Genomic DNA, 16873 nt, shown 5'->3' on the forward strand with positions numbered 1-16873 from the left:
CTCCATTGAGAGATCTGTGAAAAGCAATACTGAATAACTGCAGTAAATAAAAGGAAATCATAACGATTCCTTCCATTTTACAAACAGTTAAACATAACATTAGTGGCTTGTTTTACCGGTACTTAAAATTAACTGGAAATAATTTTGTTGTCTGTCATTTACTTTAAGTTAACTGTACCTCCAGATGAGAAACATTATTATTAATTTGATATTTTTCTGTCTGACTGACGAATGCAATTATTCTGTTTCCTTTAGTTCTGTTATTGCTTTTCCATCATACCCCTCAGGGAAGAGTCTACTGTTTTAGGGTTTCTTTACACTAGTTCAATTGTACTATGCATAGGCCCTGGTTCACACCTAAAGGCCTGCTCATTTTGCTAGTGTGAGTGTGCTGATCCACGCTCAAGTTTGGTACTCTCACCCTCTTCAGGCACAACTGGAATAGCTGGGCCCAGGCACGACCCAATTGCATGCACACACAACATAGACGATTCACAGAATGACTGCAATGCAAGTTCTTAATGACAAAAGACTAATTCCATAGTACAAATAACTCAAATGTTATAAACCGCAGTACGCTTGCTCACATGCGGCTTCAATCTTGTAATAAAAATGTCTCATTTGATTAATGCTATCGCTCTTCCCTCGGACTGGGTATCATAGCCAATTTCCTAAATTGATTAAATTTTTATTCATAAAGTTTTAAATCGATTAATCCCGATACAACTCCATTCAATCTCCATGTCAATATTTAATATGTCTCAATATGTCGGTTCCATGCTGTGTTGCATTTAACGTCACATCCGTTTTTCTTCTTTGCGGCTTAATTCACATGATGGTCAAATCAGCTTGAGCGTAGCATCAAAACAAGCGAGAGTGAGTGTAGCGTTTGTGCAGAAAATGCCGCATTGGTGTCCTGTTCTTGGGTGTGCCGATCATTCAGATAGAGATAAGAAAAACCTTTCATAGAGTCCCAAAAGAAATCGGTCATAGGTAATAGTTAGGGAGAAAAACGAAATTGCGTCACAGGAAATGGCTTTTAAAAATGATCACTTTCATCATCTTGTGGAATACAATCGGACCATGCCTGTGTCACTTTGTAAAATGTTTGTTGGAATGTTTGATTTGTTTGAGAAGCTTTCTATGATGTAATTAAGTTTATTCTCCACTATATTAGTAGTGTTTGAGAGCAGAGTTAAACGTAAGGAAAGGCCAAGAGATCGCATTAGTTTGTGTTCATTTGTGGTTGCTACACCTAAATATAACAAATAAACAAATGTCATGTTAAGGCCTAGTGATAAACATTGACATTGTTAATGCAATCTACCATATTGTCATTGTCCATTTTCATTTTAGAAACTTTTAAAAGCTTAGTTGTTCTTGTGTAGGAAATATAAGTGCTTTATTCGACATGGATGACCACATTACAGCGTTTTTGGGGCAATTCATTATCATCACGAAAATATCTTTAATATTGATAATAAACAAGATGAATACATCTCTCGTAGGCTCACCAGCATACTGTATACTGAATCTTGATGTCGCTAGCAAACTGAACAACAGGGATATCTATAACTAAATAATGAGACAAAATATGAACGTCACACCATAAAAAAAACAGCAGACATGAATTATAGACGAGACTAATATTTGTAGCAGGAAATCAACAGCAAGCAAACATATCCTTTTTCTCATTAGCGTCACGATCACAGCAGCACGACACTCGTTATGTCAATCAAAATACGGTATTTAGCAATGCACAACTAAGTCCAACGTTGTCTTTCACGGATTAATGCTTCATTTGTGGACCCCTCCAGATGTAAAGATGTAATGTGCCTCAAATCTTTTCTACTTTAAATCCTTGTGAGAATCCAAGGAAAGAAGGTCGAGGCAAGTAGTAACGTCTTGGTGATGATGAATGGTTTATCTATCCATCCACCCAGCAGGGATGAATGGATTATATCTTTCAAAAAATGTTATATTTTATATATTTGCCTTAAATCCTCTCCATCCATTTTTTTAAATATTTTTTCATGATTGATCTATATATATATATATATATATATATATATATACTGTAGATAGATAGATTGATAGATAAATATGTTTCAAAATACACCCAAATTTGCAGTGATGCAGGTAAATAAACAGTTGCCTAATGGGGCTCTAGACCAGTGGTTCTCAAATGGGGGTACGCGTACCCCTGGGGGTACTTGAAGGTATGCCAAGGGGTACGTGAGATTTTTTTTAAACATTCTAAAAATAACAGCAATTCAAAAATCCTTTATAAATATATTTATTGAATAATACTTCAAGAAAATATTAATGTGAGATCATAAACTATAAAAAGAAATGCAACAATGCAATATTCAGTGTTGACAGCTGGATTTTTTTGTGGACATGTTCCATAAATATTGATGTTAAAGATTTATTTTTTTGTAAAGAAATTTTTAGAAGTAAGTTCATGAATACATATGGATCTCCATTACAATCCCCAAAGAAGGCACTTTAAATTGATGATTACTTCCATTTGTAGAAATCTTTATTTATGATTGAATGACTTGTTTATTTTTCAACAAGTTTTTAGTTATTTTTATGTCTTTTTTTCCTAATAGTTCAAGAAAGACCACTACAAATGAGCAATAATTTGCACTGTTATACAATTTAATAAATCAGAAACTGATGACATAATGCTATAATTTACTTCTTTATCTCTTTTTTTCAACCAAAAATGCTTTGCTCTGATTAGGGGTTACTTCAGGGGTAGGGAACCTATGGCTCTAGAGCCAGATGTGGCTCTTTTCATGACTGCATCTGGCTCTCAGATAAATCTTAGCTGACATTACTCAACACGATAAGTAATGAATAATTCCGCTGGTAATCAAAATCTTAAAAATAACATTCAAAATACATGCATTTTAATCCATCCATCCGTTCTCTACCGCACCTGTTCAAGAAATAACAATGTTATTAAAAAGAATTAGAGACTTGTTATTCTCTAAAAATGTTGGTTTTACTTAAAAAATGCACGCATTTAGTTGTATTCTGTGTTAAAAAATATGATTTGGCTCTCACGGAAATACATTTTAAAATATTTAGCTTTCATGGCTCTCTCAGCCAAAAAGGTTCCCGACCCCTGGGTTACTTGAATATAAAAAATGTTCACAGGGGGTACATCACTGAAAAAAGGTTGAGAAACACTGCTCTAGACCAACGCCTCTAGGTCATGTGATTGCAATCCCTCAACCTGTTTTTTCCTTTTCACCATTAAAAAAAAACTTTTGACAGTTCTGCCAAAGTCTCAAAAATGCAATTTTGAAATAAGAAATTAATTGCATGTGAAATTTTAATTGTATTGCAACATTCCATCAATGCAAATTACAATAAGGTATTGTTTTTTTTCAAAAGTTCAAAATAATAGTGTATGTAAGTATTCTGGGTCTCTTATTTTGTTAGCACAGTCAGACTGGATGTTATGCACAGCAATTGATAATAATTGGTGTTACGCCTTGCGAATTAGTAGAAATTAAGATAAATCAATCCACAATCAATCAACCAGATAATTTTACAGAGCCCTATTCTTCGCACATGCAAGTAATGACAGCTGCCACCTGACACAATAGAAATAAATACAACGACTTCAAATAAAACTGAAAATAATTCACATAGTCAGGGATATTGCAGTGATACAGCAGTAGGAATGATGGCATCAGCAAACGGACTAAAGCAAGAATGCTCAGTGTGAGTGCAGGCCTGCAGCGGGGGTCAGGAAAGGGAGAGAAAAGCACGCCCTATTTTAGTAAGTATGCCCCTAGCTTCTACATGTTATACTGCTTTTGCTGATAAATATAACAAGCCACTATGTGACGAGAATATGACAAAATAAAATGTCCACTTTGTTCCTCCCTCCGCGTGACTAAATAAGCCATGTCTTATTCCCCATTTGTTTATGATTCATCTTTGTGGATTTCTACCACAAATGTTTAAACTTTTGTCAGCTTTGACTAAACAATAGTGATATTCTCAAGTTGAGCACAACGCAACACATTCCTCCCTCAGCTCGCTGCCAGCAAGAGTATATACTAAATTGTGCCTGTGCCTAAATCCCCACAGCAGCACCTTCCCTACCCCCCACCAGCTCCAGCCCTTCTGCTATCTTAAGCTTCTGATTACTAAATCATTTCTTGGACTCTTAATTTGGATAGCTATCTGGGCTTGATAGTGTATATTACCTGACTACCTGATTTGCTTAGCATAGTCTCTATTGATCCTTACGGGAAGGGAGGTGTGCAGATGTGACCTAAATAAAGAGAATATATACCCACCTGTTAGTAAAGCTTCAAGAAATGTGTCAACCAAGGATGCCCTAGTAAAAAAATAGTCTACAGTTGGTAGCTGCATCAAGTTTAGATTCCATGGCAGAATGCAATGTTTCCCATAGAGGGCTCATTTATAATTTAATCCAAGGGCTTGGTGTTTCGAGGCTAACACAGAGAGATTGCCCTTTAGGAGTGGAAACCCCCACCATGCAGCACAGAATCAATGTTGTCACTACTGAATAGACAGCAAACCCAAGACTGTGTAGTACTAGTGAGAGCTGTGTAATATATATATATATATGTATATGCATATATATGTATATGTATATATGTATATGTATATGTATGTATATATATATATATATGTATATATATGTATATGTATATATGTATATGTATATGTATATATGTATATATATATATATATATATATATATATATACATATATATATATATATATATATATATATATATATACATATACAGTCGCGAACAAAACTTTACATAGACGTGCAAAGAACATAATGTCATGGCTGTCTTGAGTTTCCAATACTTTCTACAACTCCTATTTGTTTGTGATAGAGTGATTGGAGCACACACTTGTTCGGTCACAAAAAACATTCATGAAGTTAGTTTTTTTAATGAATTTATTATGGGTCTACTGAAAATGTGACAAAATCTGCTGGGTGAAAAGTATACATACAGCAATGTTAATTTTTGGTTACATGTCCCTCGGCAAGTTTCACTGCTGTAAAGCACTTTTGGTAGCCATTAGAATGGCATTCCCAAAGTCCTGACTTAAACGTGTGGACAATGCTGAAGAAACAAGTCAATGTCAGAAAACCAACAAATTTAGCTGTACTACACCAGTTTTGTTAAGAGAAGTGGTCAAAAATCCAACAGAAGGTCGTGAATGACTACCAAAAGGGCATTATTACAGTGAAACTTGCCAAGGGACATGTAACCAAATATTAACATTGCTGTATGTATACTTTTGACCAAGCAGATTTAGTCACATTTTCAGTAGACCCATAATAATTCATAAACGAACCAAACTTCATGAATGTTTTCTGTGAACAAAAAAAGAAGAGTTGTAGAAATTATTGGAAACTTAAGACAGCCATGACATTATGTTCTTTACAAGTTTATGTACATTTTTGATCGCTACATTATATATATATATATATATATATATATATATATATATATATATATATATATATATGTGTGTGTATAATTAGGATGCTGCCCCCGCGACCCGACTTAGGATAAGTGGAAGAAGATGGATGGATGGATGCCTATGTATATATATATATATATATATATATATATATATATATATATATATGTAGGTGTGGGAAAAAAATCACAAGACTACTTCATCTCTTTCCATTTCGGATCGTCGTACAGTGCTCAACAAATGTGAATTTGGAGCGGAATATGTCTTGATTGGATTATCCGGAGAATAGTGCTCGATACCGTGGTAGAGCGCAATATGTAGGTGTGGGAAAAATATATATATATATATATATATATATATATATATTTATTTATTTGCTTGTATTCTTTCACAAAATAATAATTTTCTTCAGTGTAGCGCATTAATTTCAAACTATACTATAAACGGGTCATTAGAAGAAAATGAGAATAAGAACAGCAAGATAAGGACACCAAAGCCATAGTGAAAAATACATGTGTGGCACAAATTGTTTTTTCAGATGCCTAAATGTGTTATTGCTAGAGACGTATACCAAGTACCGGTATTTTTTGGCACCGGTTCCTAATTAGGTCGGTCCATGAGGACCGTGAAGATTCTAACCTAACGATACTGCTATGGGTATTTTTTCTTTCAGCTGACCGACGTAATTATGACACACTGTCAGATTCAGTTCAGCTGCCATTGTTACACATTAAAATCAGCTTTGAATAGTGAAAAATAAGGAAGCAACACCACACAAAAGTTTGTAACACAAAATTTCCTCCTCAAAAGTTCCTCAAAGTCACGCACGCTGTGTCAGTTTGAAGTAAACGCACCTCACAGATGACGAGTCACGACCGCATTTTTTCAACCGATCTCCGGGCAATCCATTAATCCACAGGCCAATTTCTCAAAAAAGTGAAAAATTAAGATAGTGTAATAATCCATAAAGTTGCTTTAAAGTTAAAGTTAAAGTATCAATGATTGTCACAAACACACTAGGTGTAGTGAAATGTGTCCTCTGCATTTGACCCATTCCCTTGATCACCCCCTGGGAAGTGAGGGGAGCAGTGGGCAGCAGCGGTGCCGCGCCCGGGAATCATTTATGGTGATTTAACCCCCAATTCCAACCCTTAATGCTGAGTGCCAAGCAGGGAGGCGAAGGGTCCCATTTTTTTTATAGTCTTTGGTATGATTCAGCGGATTTGAACTCCCAACCCACCGATCTCAGGGCAGACACTCTAACCACTAAGCCACTGAGTAGGAAAAGTGGTAGAAAATGAATTATTAATCTATGTGTTCATTTACTGTTATTATCTGTTATTATCTGCTTACTTTCTCTTTTAACATGACACTTCTGTTAAAATCATGTATTCTTCTGTTATTTGGATGCTTTACATTAGTTTTGGATGATATCACAAATTTTGACGCCGCTGAGCTACGGTCTGTAGTGAAACAAGTTTAGCTTTTCCTCATCCTGCAGGGATGATACTTGTAAGAAACGTACTTTATTTGTCGCCATGTAGGCGAGGATTAGTGATTTAGAAGTAGCTAAAACACTGCCGACGGCGGATGGACGTTCGTCGCTAACTAGCTAGCCATGTCTTAAAGCACCTCTTCCTGAGGTCGTTTCAGTATTATAGTAAGTACTCCGTGATTGTGCGCTACCGAACATGCTCCTCTGCTCATAAAACCAGCAATGACACGACGTGACGAGGACAGGGGAACGGGGGGGTGGCAGAACCGGTACTTTTCAGAGGCAGTATCGTACCGAATATGATTTATTATTATCGCATTACTATACCAATACCGGTATACCGTACAACCTTACACTCGTTTAAACGATTATCAAAGTAACATAATATATATTGAATTTTTCTACTCGAATGAGTCAGTTTAATTAATTAACCGTTATATATACGTTTTATATATATATATATATATATATATATATATATATATATATATATAAAACAGTTTTATATATATATATATTTAGCGAGAGAGAGAATTTTTCTACTCGAATGAGTAAGTTTAATTAATTAATCGTTGCAGCCCCAGTTGTACAAATACACGTGTAGAAACAGCCTACGGTTTGTTATACTGTAAATATAACTCAGCATAGTATTAAGAAATGCCTTTTTAAGTGCTTTTTATATCACGGATGTCAATGTTAACACATGCTATTAATTACAAAAAATAGTCATATTAATCACCAGATTAAACACATAATTTATTTTGACCATGTGTGGCTGGAAACTTGAATGGCTGCAATACGGTCAGTGATCAGGTCAATGAATAAATCAGTGCTCGGTGTCAAATTGTGTCTCAAAATACGCCCCAACGGGACTTTAGATAATACTGTTATCAAGTTTTGCGCAGATAAATGATGTATATTCGAGTAAAACATCACATTCTGGGATCTTTTTTAAAGAAATTTAAACTATGCAAGCAAGTTATATCCTGCTATTAATTGTGATTAAGTAAGATTAATCAGGTTGTTTTTAAACACATCATGCAAGTCATGGAAATAGGTGGGCGGCATGTGATGTCAAGTTGGTGGGGGTGATGAGGCAAACAAAAACTTGAACTTTGAGTGACACAAAAGAGTCAAGGTTGTAGTGTAAGTGCAGTATGTGAATGGGTAATATGATAATCACACTGGTGTTGATGACAACATCCATCCTTCGCTGTGGTGAAGGTAGATGATTATGTCCATGTTGAAAAAGGCACAAGTCAGTAATGAGTAATGAAAACAGCCGCGTTAGTACTGCCATTCAGTAAAGGCCCTGTCGCTGTGGAATGTGAGGCTCCATTCATTCACATGGGTTAAACATGGATTTCTAACATCACAAAGCATGGCCTTGTTCTTATTGTGTCTTGACACATCGATATAACGCTTTCTTGGGCATTTTGCTGACAGTAAACAAAAAAAATTAATGTAATTTTAAATGTGTCCGTATAAAGGATAAAGTAATGTCTACAGATGTGTGGGTGAGTGGGGGAAGGTTGCTGTGGGGGTTTGGGGTTACCCTACAAAAGTCAGGTCTTTGGAAAAGATAAAAAGTCATGGTAAAGTTGAAAGTATGATCAAGATAAGCACAGGGATGTAAAGCACACAAGAGTGCATACAAAAGGCAAACAGACCCACTGACTAAAGCAAAGTAACATGCTTCACTCAAGTTATTTGGAACTTTTTTAAGCAAGGTTGAGTTGTAAAAAAAAAAAAAAAAGTTAAGTTATTCTATCCAAAGAGCAACTGCGGTTTTGCATTTTAATCATCTGTCTGCTTGTAACCACAAAAAGATTCAGTCAAACATGGGTGACTTTCTGTCCACAAAGCTCAACCACTCTGTTCTAGAAACACCTAGGAAAATACTCCCACACTTCAGAATAACTGCCTACAAGTCTATTGTTTTTTTTTTCTTCGTTTTTTTTTTTTTTTAAATAGCCAGATCCTCATGCGTATTCACATGTTCCACAAACGTTTGGTGACTAAACATCACCATGAAAGAATAGCTGACTGTCATTGACTCAGTCACCTTGCCTAAGATACATCATAAATTACTGCTGTTGCTGGTTGTTATGTGATCATGCATTGAGAGCAGCTGGCAGTAGATGGGAGGGAAGAAAAAAAAAAAACATAACATCAAATAGTGTCTGAGATCGACAGTACATGGAGGGAGACAATGTAATCCTGCCTGCAAAACAACACTCTGTCCTCCTTCCTCTTGTTCCCTCCCTTCTTTCTCTTCCTCGATATGACCTGGCAGTGAAGGAAATAAATACCTCTTCTCACAGCAAGTGTGCAAAGAAGATAAACATGCATGTGCAGTTTTTTTCCCAGTTTTTTTCATTTTATTTTGCCTATCATTCACAATCCGTGTGTGAGACAACACGTCTTTCTCTTTTTATGTGCATTCTAAATAAATAAAAATACACTAGCAAGATACGGCTAACAAAGCTGCCAATGGGGATTTGATCTGATCCACCCATCAAACCCTCTAAAAAAAATCTCCAAAAACCTTCATGACGAGGCACGCACATTCATAATACCATGTAATATTTACAGTGTTTTATATTTTATTATTTTATATTTTATATTTATATTTTACAGCTCATTTCACAGAACGCATTGCAATCACGGTAAAGCCAACGATGACTACCTTAGGACAAACATAATTCAGAATCTTTCTTTTTGGAGCCTAAATATATGGAGAATGAGCTGGAAGTTTTACAAGCTCAGTAATAAGCACATGCAGCTCTAGTGAAACACTAAGCATCATGTAGCAATATTGTTAAGTGCTAAACGAGAAATACAAACTACGAACGTAATACTATCACTTACTGTTAGGATGTAACGGTATCAAAATATTTTGGTACGATACATCAACCAAAAAAAAAAAGACTTAAAAATTCTATAGTGTGTAAAATGAAATGGCAGGAATGTTGAGGATAAACACACTTGCCGGAATTTAACATTTTGCCGAAATGTTCTGATCATATTTATTACTACAAACATATATTTTAGGGGCTGGAACATCCATTTTTTCAGGAAAACTTTTAAATAATCTTACAGTTGAGTGTTTTTAGACTTACATTTAGACAAACTTTAATGATCCACAAGGGAAATTGTTCCACACTGTAGCTCAGTTACAATGATGGAAAGTCTAAGGATGGAAAAGACAATGCAGGTATAAATGGACTAAATATAGCAATATAAAAAATAACATTGTCTGTCTATCTGTGTTGGCCCTGTGATGAGATAGCGGCTTGTCCAGGGTGTACGCCGCCTTCCGCCCGAATGCAGCTGAGATAGGTAGAAAATGGATGGATGGATGCGTAATATTTACATGATATATGTACAGTATATAATATATACATATACATATATATATATATATATATATATATATATATATATATATTATATTATATTATGTCTATATCATATATACAATATATAACAATTACCATGTACGATATTACAGTATATGTGACAGCTGCAGCATAAAATAGAGAGTAAATCCAGCTTTAAAGTGACAATGTAAACATCCAGTGTAAAACAATAATGTTCACTTTAGTGTCTTCTAACTTTTTCTTTCTGACAAGCAGTGTCCTTCACTGTGGAAATTTTTTATCATTTTGAAAATGCTGTTTATCAGAAAAAATCAACTAACTACATAACTTTGAATCATGTAATTACCTCACACACTGATTTTTAGCCTCACTGGCTCCAAATATCTTTGCGGTACAACATGTTGGAATGGATTGAGGACTTATCAAGTAGCTTTCCAGTTTACTCGTATTTACCCTGATATACACTTTTTTCCCTCCATGTGCTGCGACGTGACTAGCTAGCTGTGACGCCTTGGAAACGATCGAGACGAAAGTGGTACGCTTTGCTTTGCAGAACGCAGACTTTCTTACCTCTGCCAAAGAGGTAAGTTTTCGCCAAGGTTTGTTTGTTTGTTCGTGTGTTTGTAAGCAACATAACTCAAACAGTTATGGATAGATTTTGATGATATTTTCAGGAAATATCCAAAAATATAAAATTCCTCTCATCTCCTACGAACAAACGTCACTTCCTGTTTACGGAGTTCCAAGCCCCCACCTTCTCAGCCCCACGCTGCGCAGAGAATTCTGGGAGATATATTTTTTTTTCAGACCTGGCCAATGCTAAATCGCCAGGAAAAAAAATTCCACATTTTGTTTTGGTTTGATACCATCAGTCATCACTGCATTTTTGTGGAGACTTTCAAACCGCAATACAGCGGTATCTACTCTACCATTACACCCCTACTTACTGTACAATGTTATTTCTCACTGGGATGCTGACTTATGGGATGTTTATATCTTTCAGTACTATACTTGTGTACCCCATTTAGATGGTGAATTAATCATAATCCTCACTCCTCAGGTAAAAAATACTGGGTGGTAAACAAGCATCTGGTGATGTCCTAGTGATGTCTTCGGGTCTAAGTTGAATTTCAAATTTGACCAACTTCTCAGTTTATGACCACAACCTTCTACTATAGAAATGTGAGGCATGATGTATAATCTAGCATGAAACTTTATTAACTCAAGAGGCAATGCAGCAGATCATCGACTCAAAATGTCAATAACTACGGTAGCTGTGTTATTTTTGTGATCAAGGTTGCTGTGTTACTAAAAATAGTTCCTAAAGCGTTAACACTTATACCAATGTCGCTAATACTTAGTTAATATGCAGTTCACCGCATGTACATGGAGTATTGTTGGTCTTGTCTTTGTACATGTGGTGTCAGATGAAACAAAAAATTAGCTTTTTGGCCACAATACCCAGCAATATGTTTGGAAGGGAAAAGGTGAGGCCTTTAATACAAGGAACACCATACCTACTGTCAAGCATGCTCGTGTTAGTGTTATGCTCTGGGCCTGTTTTGCGGCCAATGGAACTTGTGCTTTAAATGGGACAATGAAAAAGGAGGATTACCTCCAAATTCTTCAGGACAACCTAAAATCATCAGCCTGGAAGTTGGGTCTTGGGTGCAGTTGGGTGTTCCAAAAGGACAATGACCCCAAAAGACACATCAAAAGTGGTAAAGGAATGGCTAAATCAGGCTAGAATCAAGGTTTTAGAAAGGCCTTCCCAAAGTCCTAACTTAAATGAATAGACACTGCTGAAGAAATAAGTCCATGTCAGAAAACCAACAAATTTAGCTAAACTGCACCAATTTTGTTAAGAGGAGTGGTAAAAAATTAAACAGAAAGCTTGTGAATGGCTACCAAAAGCGCCTTGTTGCAGTGAAACTTGCCAAAGGACATGTAACCAAATATTAACATTGCTGTATGTATACTTTTTGTAACGACCCGGGCGCATGGTGATGCGGATTTTGTTCTCCCAGGAATGCAGACGGGTTTCGGACACAGCGTGCAGGTAGGAAAAAATATTTATTTAAGAAATAAATAAGATAGAACAAAGAAAAAGGTGCTCACAGCACTTAAGGCAAACAACTAGGAGAGCTAGCATGGGAGCTAAAAAATAAAGAGCCTAGCGTGGAAGCTAGCAGGTAGCAAGCAGGAAACAGAACGTCATTACTTGTTTAATAAATAATGATAAATGGGTTGTACTTGTATAGAGCTTTTCTACCTTCAAGGTACTCAAAGCGCTTTTACACTTCTTCCACATTTACCCATTCACACACACATTCACACACTGATGGAGGGAGCTGCCATGCAAGGCGCTAACCAGCACCCATCAGGAGCAAGGTTGAAGTGTCTTGCTCAAGAACACAACAGAAGTGACGAGGTTGGTACTAGGTGGGGATTAAACCAGGGACCCTTCGGGTTGTGCACGGCCACTCCCCCACTGCGCCAAACTAGGAAGCCAGACTGACTGACGGGAGAAGGCAGGCTTAAATAATGTCAGTGATTACAAAAACAGGTGTGCATCCGGAACAAGCGGCAGGTGAAAATAATACGTAACTATGGTAACCAACTGAGAAGCGCACAAACAGGAACCGAAGGAATCCAAAAACAACAGAAAACACAAAAGACTCAAAAATCTAATCAAAATATGATCCGGGCAGCAGATCATAACACTTTTGACCCAGCAGATTTGGTCACATTTTCATAAGTTCATAAAAGAAACAAACTTCATGAATGATTTTTTCTGACAAACAAGTATGAGTTCTAATCACTCTATCACAAAAAAAAAACAAAAGTTGTAGAGATTATTGGAAACTCAAGACAGCCATGACATTATGTTCTTTACAAGTGTATGTAAACTTTTGACCACGACTGTAAGTGTTGTCTCAAATAAGGATTGTGACTCGTAGGCAAAACTCCAAAAAAATGCAGTTCCCCTTTAATCATGTTACAGACAAATATGTACTTAAAATAAACTTTTAATAAAACCATCATTATATTGTGTGTGTCATAATTAAAGGCTACTTGTAAACAAGAACATCAACATGGAATTAGGACAACCCGGGATTATTGATCATTCCTGTTGGATCAACTATAAAACAACATCCAATGAGACTATTTTGTGCATAAACTTGCTCTCTCTCTCTCTCTCTCCTAAAAAAAATGTTTTACATAACTAGCTCCTATGATAATCTTGTCCCTGAGGGAGAATGACTATGCAAAGATTGTCCATATAATAACTACCATTAAGCCTTAATTCATTTGAGCCTTAACAGTCTGCTCACTGGTAACCATATAACAATGTTAACATATAACACAATTACATCCTCTATTGCAGTGGTTCTCAACATTTTTTCAGTGATGTACCCCCTGTGAACATTTTTTTTAATTCAAGTACCCCCTAATCAGAGCAAAGCATTTTTGGTTGAAAAAAGAGATAAAGAAGTAAAATACAGCACTATGTCATCAGTTTCTGATTTTTTTAAGTGTGTAACAGTGCAAAATATTGCTCATTTGTAGTGGTCTTTCTTGAACTCTTTGGAAAAAAAGATATATAAAATAACTAAAAGCGTGTTGAAAAATAAACAAGTGATTCAATTATAAATAAAGATTTCTACACATAAGAAATCATCAACTTAAAGTGCCCTCTTTGGGGATTGTAATAGAGATCCATCTGGATTCATGAACTTAAAGGCCTACTGAAACCCACTACTACCCACCACGCAGTCTGATAGTTTACATATCAATAATGAAATATTAACATTGCAACACATGCCAATACGGCCTTTTTAGTTTACTAAATTACCATTTTAATTTCCCAGGAGTTTCATCTTGAAAACGTTGTGTAATGATGACGTGTACGCAAGACGTCACGGGCTGTTAGGAATATGAGCGCTGCACACACACACAGCTAAAAGTCGTCTGCTTTAACGGCATAATTACACATTACTTTGGAGATATGTGTTGCTGAATCTTTTGCAATTTGTTCAATTAATATTGGAGAAGTCACAGTAGAAAGATGGAGTTAGGAAGCTTTAGCCTTTAGCCACACAAACACACGGTGATTCCTTGTTTAAAATTCCTGAAGGTGAAACTTTCCTATGGATCAGAGCCAACATGGATCCCTACCAAATGTCAACCAGCAGGTTCCGGTGAGAAAATTGTGGTTAAAAAGTCAGTTCTTACCGGATATCAGCTGAGCTTGTGCCGTCCATAGCTGCCGTTGACTCCCTTGAGACACTGCGCTTCAAGACACCCGTGGAGACACCCTTCCGACTATTAAGTACTATTTAACTCACTAAAACACTCGCAACACAATAGAAAGATAAGGGATTTCCCAGAATTATCTTAGTAAATGTCTCTAAATACATCGGAATCAATGCAATCGGGTTATTTTTTTTATTTTATTTTTTTTCTAGTCTGTCGCTATGAATATCCTCAAACACAAATCTTTCATCCTCGCTTAAATTAATGGGGAAATTGTCGTTTTCTTGGTCCGAATAACACTTTTTGTTGGAGGCTTCCATTAAAATCAATGTGAATATGTGAGGAGCCTCCACACGTGTGACGTCATCGTCTGCGACTTCCGGTAGAGGCAGGGCTTTTCTCTTGGCACCGAAAGTTGCGAACTTTATCGTGGATGTTCTCTACTTAATCCTTTCAGCAAAACTATGGCAATATCACGAAATGGTCAAGTATGACACATAGAATGGACCTGCTATCCCCGTTTAAATAAGAAAATCTAATTTCAGTAGGCCTTTAATACCAAACATTTCTTCACAAAAAAATAAATCTTTAACATCAATATTTATGGAACATGTCCACAAAAAAATCTAACTGTCAACACTGAATATTGCATTGTTGCTTTTGTTTTCACAGTTTATGAACTTACCTTCATATTTTTTGAAGTATTGTTCAATAAATATATTTATAAAGGTTACTTCAATTGTTGCTATTTTTAGAATATTAAAAAAAAAATGTCACGTACTCCTTGGCATACCTTCAAGTACCCCCAGGGGTACGCGTACCTCCATTTGAGAACCACTGGACTATTGCTCTTAAAACCATCTTTACTCTCGCTAATTCACTTATGTTGACTATTCTTGAAGGACGTGATGATAGTTAAAAGGAAGAAAAAGAGGTATATTAATGACCACGACGCTGTAAACACACCCTGAAACAAATAAACAGTGATAATGATCTAGTCACTTCCTTACCAGTTGAAATACCGTTGAGCTCCAAAACGCAAAAAAAGAAAGGTGCACCTTTAAAAAAAACAAAAAAAAAAACAGAGTCCAGATCTAGCGAAGATATATTATCATGTGTCTCCCAAAGAGGCCATTACTTGCTCACTTTGTAAAAAAAAAAATAAAAAAAATGAGCGAGTGATTATAATGTGATGAGGATTCCTCTCTCCTTACGCTGTGGAAGAGTACAGGTTCCTCTCTCTCTCTCCACTCTCCGTGGGTTTCTCTTGTCTCTGTCGTTTCGTTAGTGCTGCCTTCACAGGCGCTACGAAAACTTCACACTTTATTCCACCATCGAATACTTTCGGCGGAAAATATAATCTCACGCGGGTTACAGAACGGTGCAAAAACAACCACACGTTGAGCTGCGATGCCGTTTATTATGATTTTTTTTTTTTTCAATCGAAACACGGTGTGGCTACTTTCAGCACGTAGGAGAACGCACTGTAACTCAGAGCCGGACGCGTGAAACTTGTCATGAATGCCGCACGCAACTTAATGTCGGAGCTTGGAGTTTGTCCGTGAACGTATCACGAATAAAAAAAAGAAAGCACTGCGCGAAACATCGAGGACAAGTTCGAAATGTATTACAGCTACAAAACGAAACACAAATCATAAAGTTTATTCATTAAGCCTAAGTGGTTGCTGACTGCTGCATTTTTTTGTGTGTTTTTGTTTCAATTTCATCCCCAGCGGGATTACCCAGTTTGCCTGTTGAGCGGCACCATTAAGAGGGTCTTACGTGAACAATCGACTTTTGCGAATGTGGCGAAAATCCCCACTTCCTTATTTAAAAACTACCACATATGTCAAAGAGAAAACGTTATGGACGTGCTTGACAACGCAGCAGGCAAACATTCAATGGGATGCAGGGGGAAATATAATTTGGGTAACAAAAAAAAAAAGTTCAATGGACAAAAACACGCCATCGACCCCCCCTTCCCTTTACTCCTTCATGGCCACATGTTTCCGCCCCACGCACACGATCACACGCACACAAGCACACACACGCTGCATGTAGATGAGTTTGCAAGGAGACTTAGCCAAAAACAACACACATCTAGTCCAAAGAACTGTATGTGTACTCTTTAGAGCAGGGGTCCCCCACACTTTTTTCTGCAGGCCAGCTACTTTTCAATTGACCAAGTCGAGGGCGATCTACCTCATTCATATATATCATATTTATTTATTTATGATA

At 36.5% G+C, this 16873-nt stretch overlaps 1 protein-coding gene across 3 annotated transcripts in view; it reads right to left on the bottom strand.

The window, feature by feature from the left end:
* LOC133562302 (zinc finger protein 516-like) overlaps nucleotides 1-15886 on the bottom strand; it is a 134579-nt gene extending 118693 nt beyond the window's left edge. For all 3 annotated transcript variants that reach the window (XM_061916339.1, XM_061916340.1, XM_061916341.1), the window contains exon 1: nucleotides 15646-15886. The gene's annotated coding sequence lies outside the window, so the exon portion shown is untranslated. The remainder of the gene's footprint in view (nucleotides 1-15645) is intronic.
* Between the last annotated feature and the right edge of the window lie 987 nt (nucleotides 15887-16873).

The sequence above is a fragment of the Nerophis ophidion genome, linkage group LG11 (genome assembly GCF_033978795.1).
Source record: "Nerophis ophidion isolate RoL-2023_Sa linkage group LG11, RoL_Noph_v1.0, whole genome shotgun sequence".
In the NCBI taxonomy this organism is placed as follows: Eukaryota; Metazoa; Chordata; class Actinopteri; order Syngnathiformes; family Syngnathidae; genus Nerophis; species Nerophis ophidion.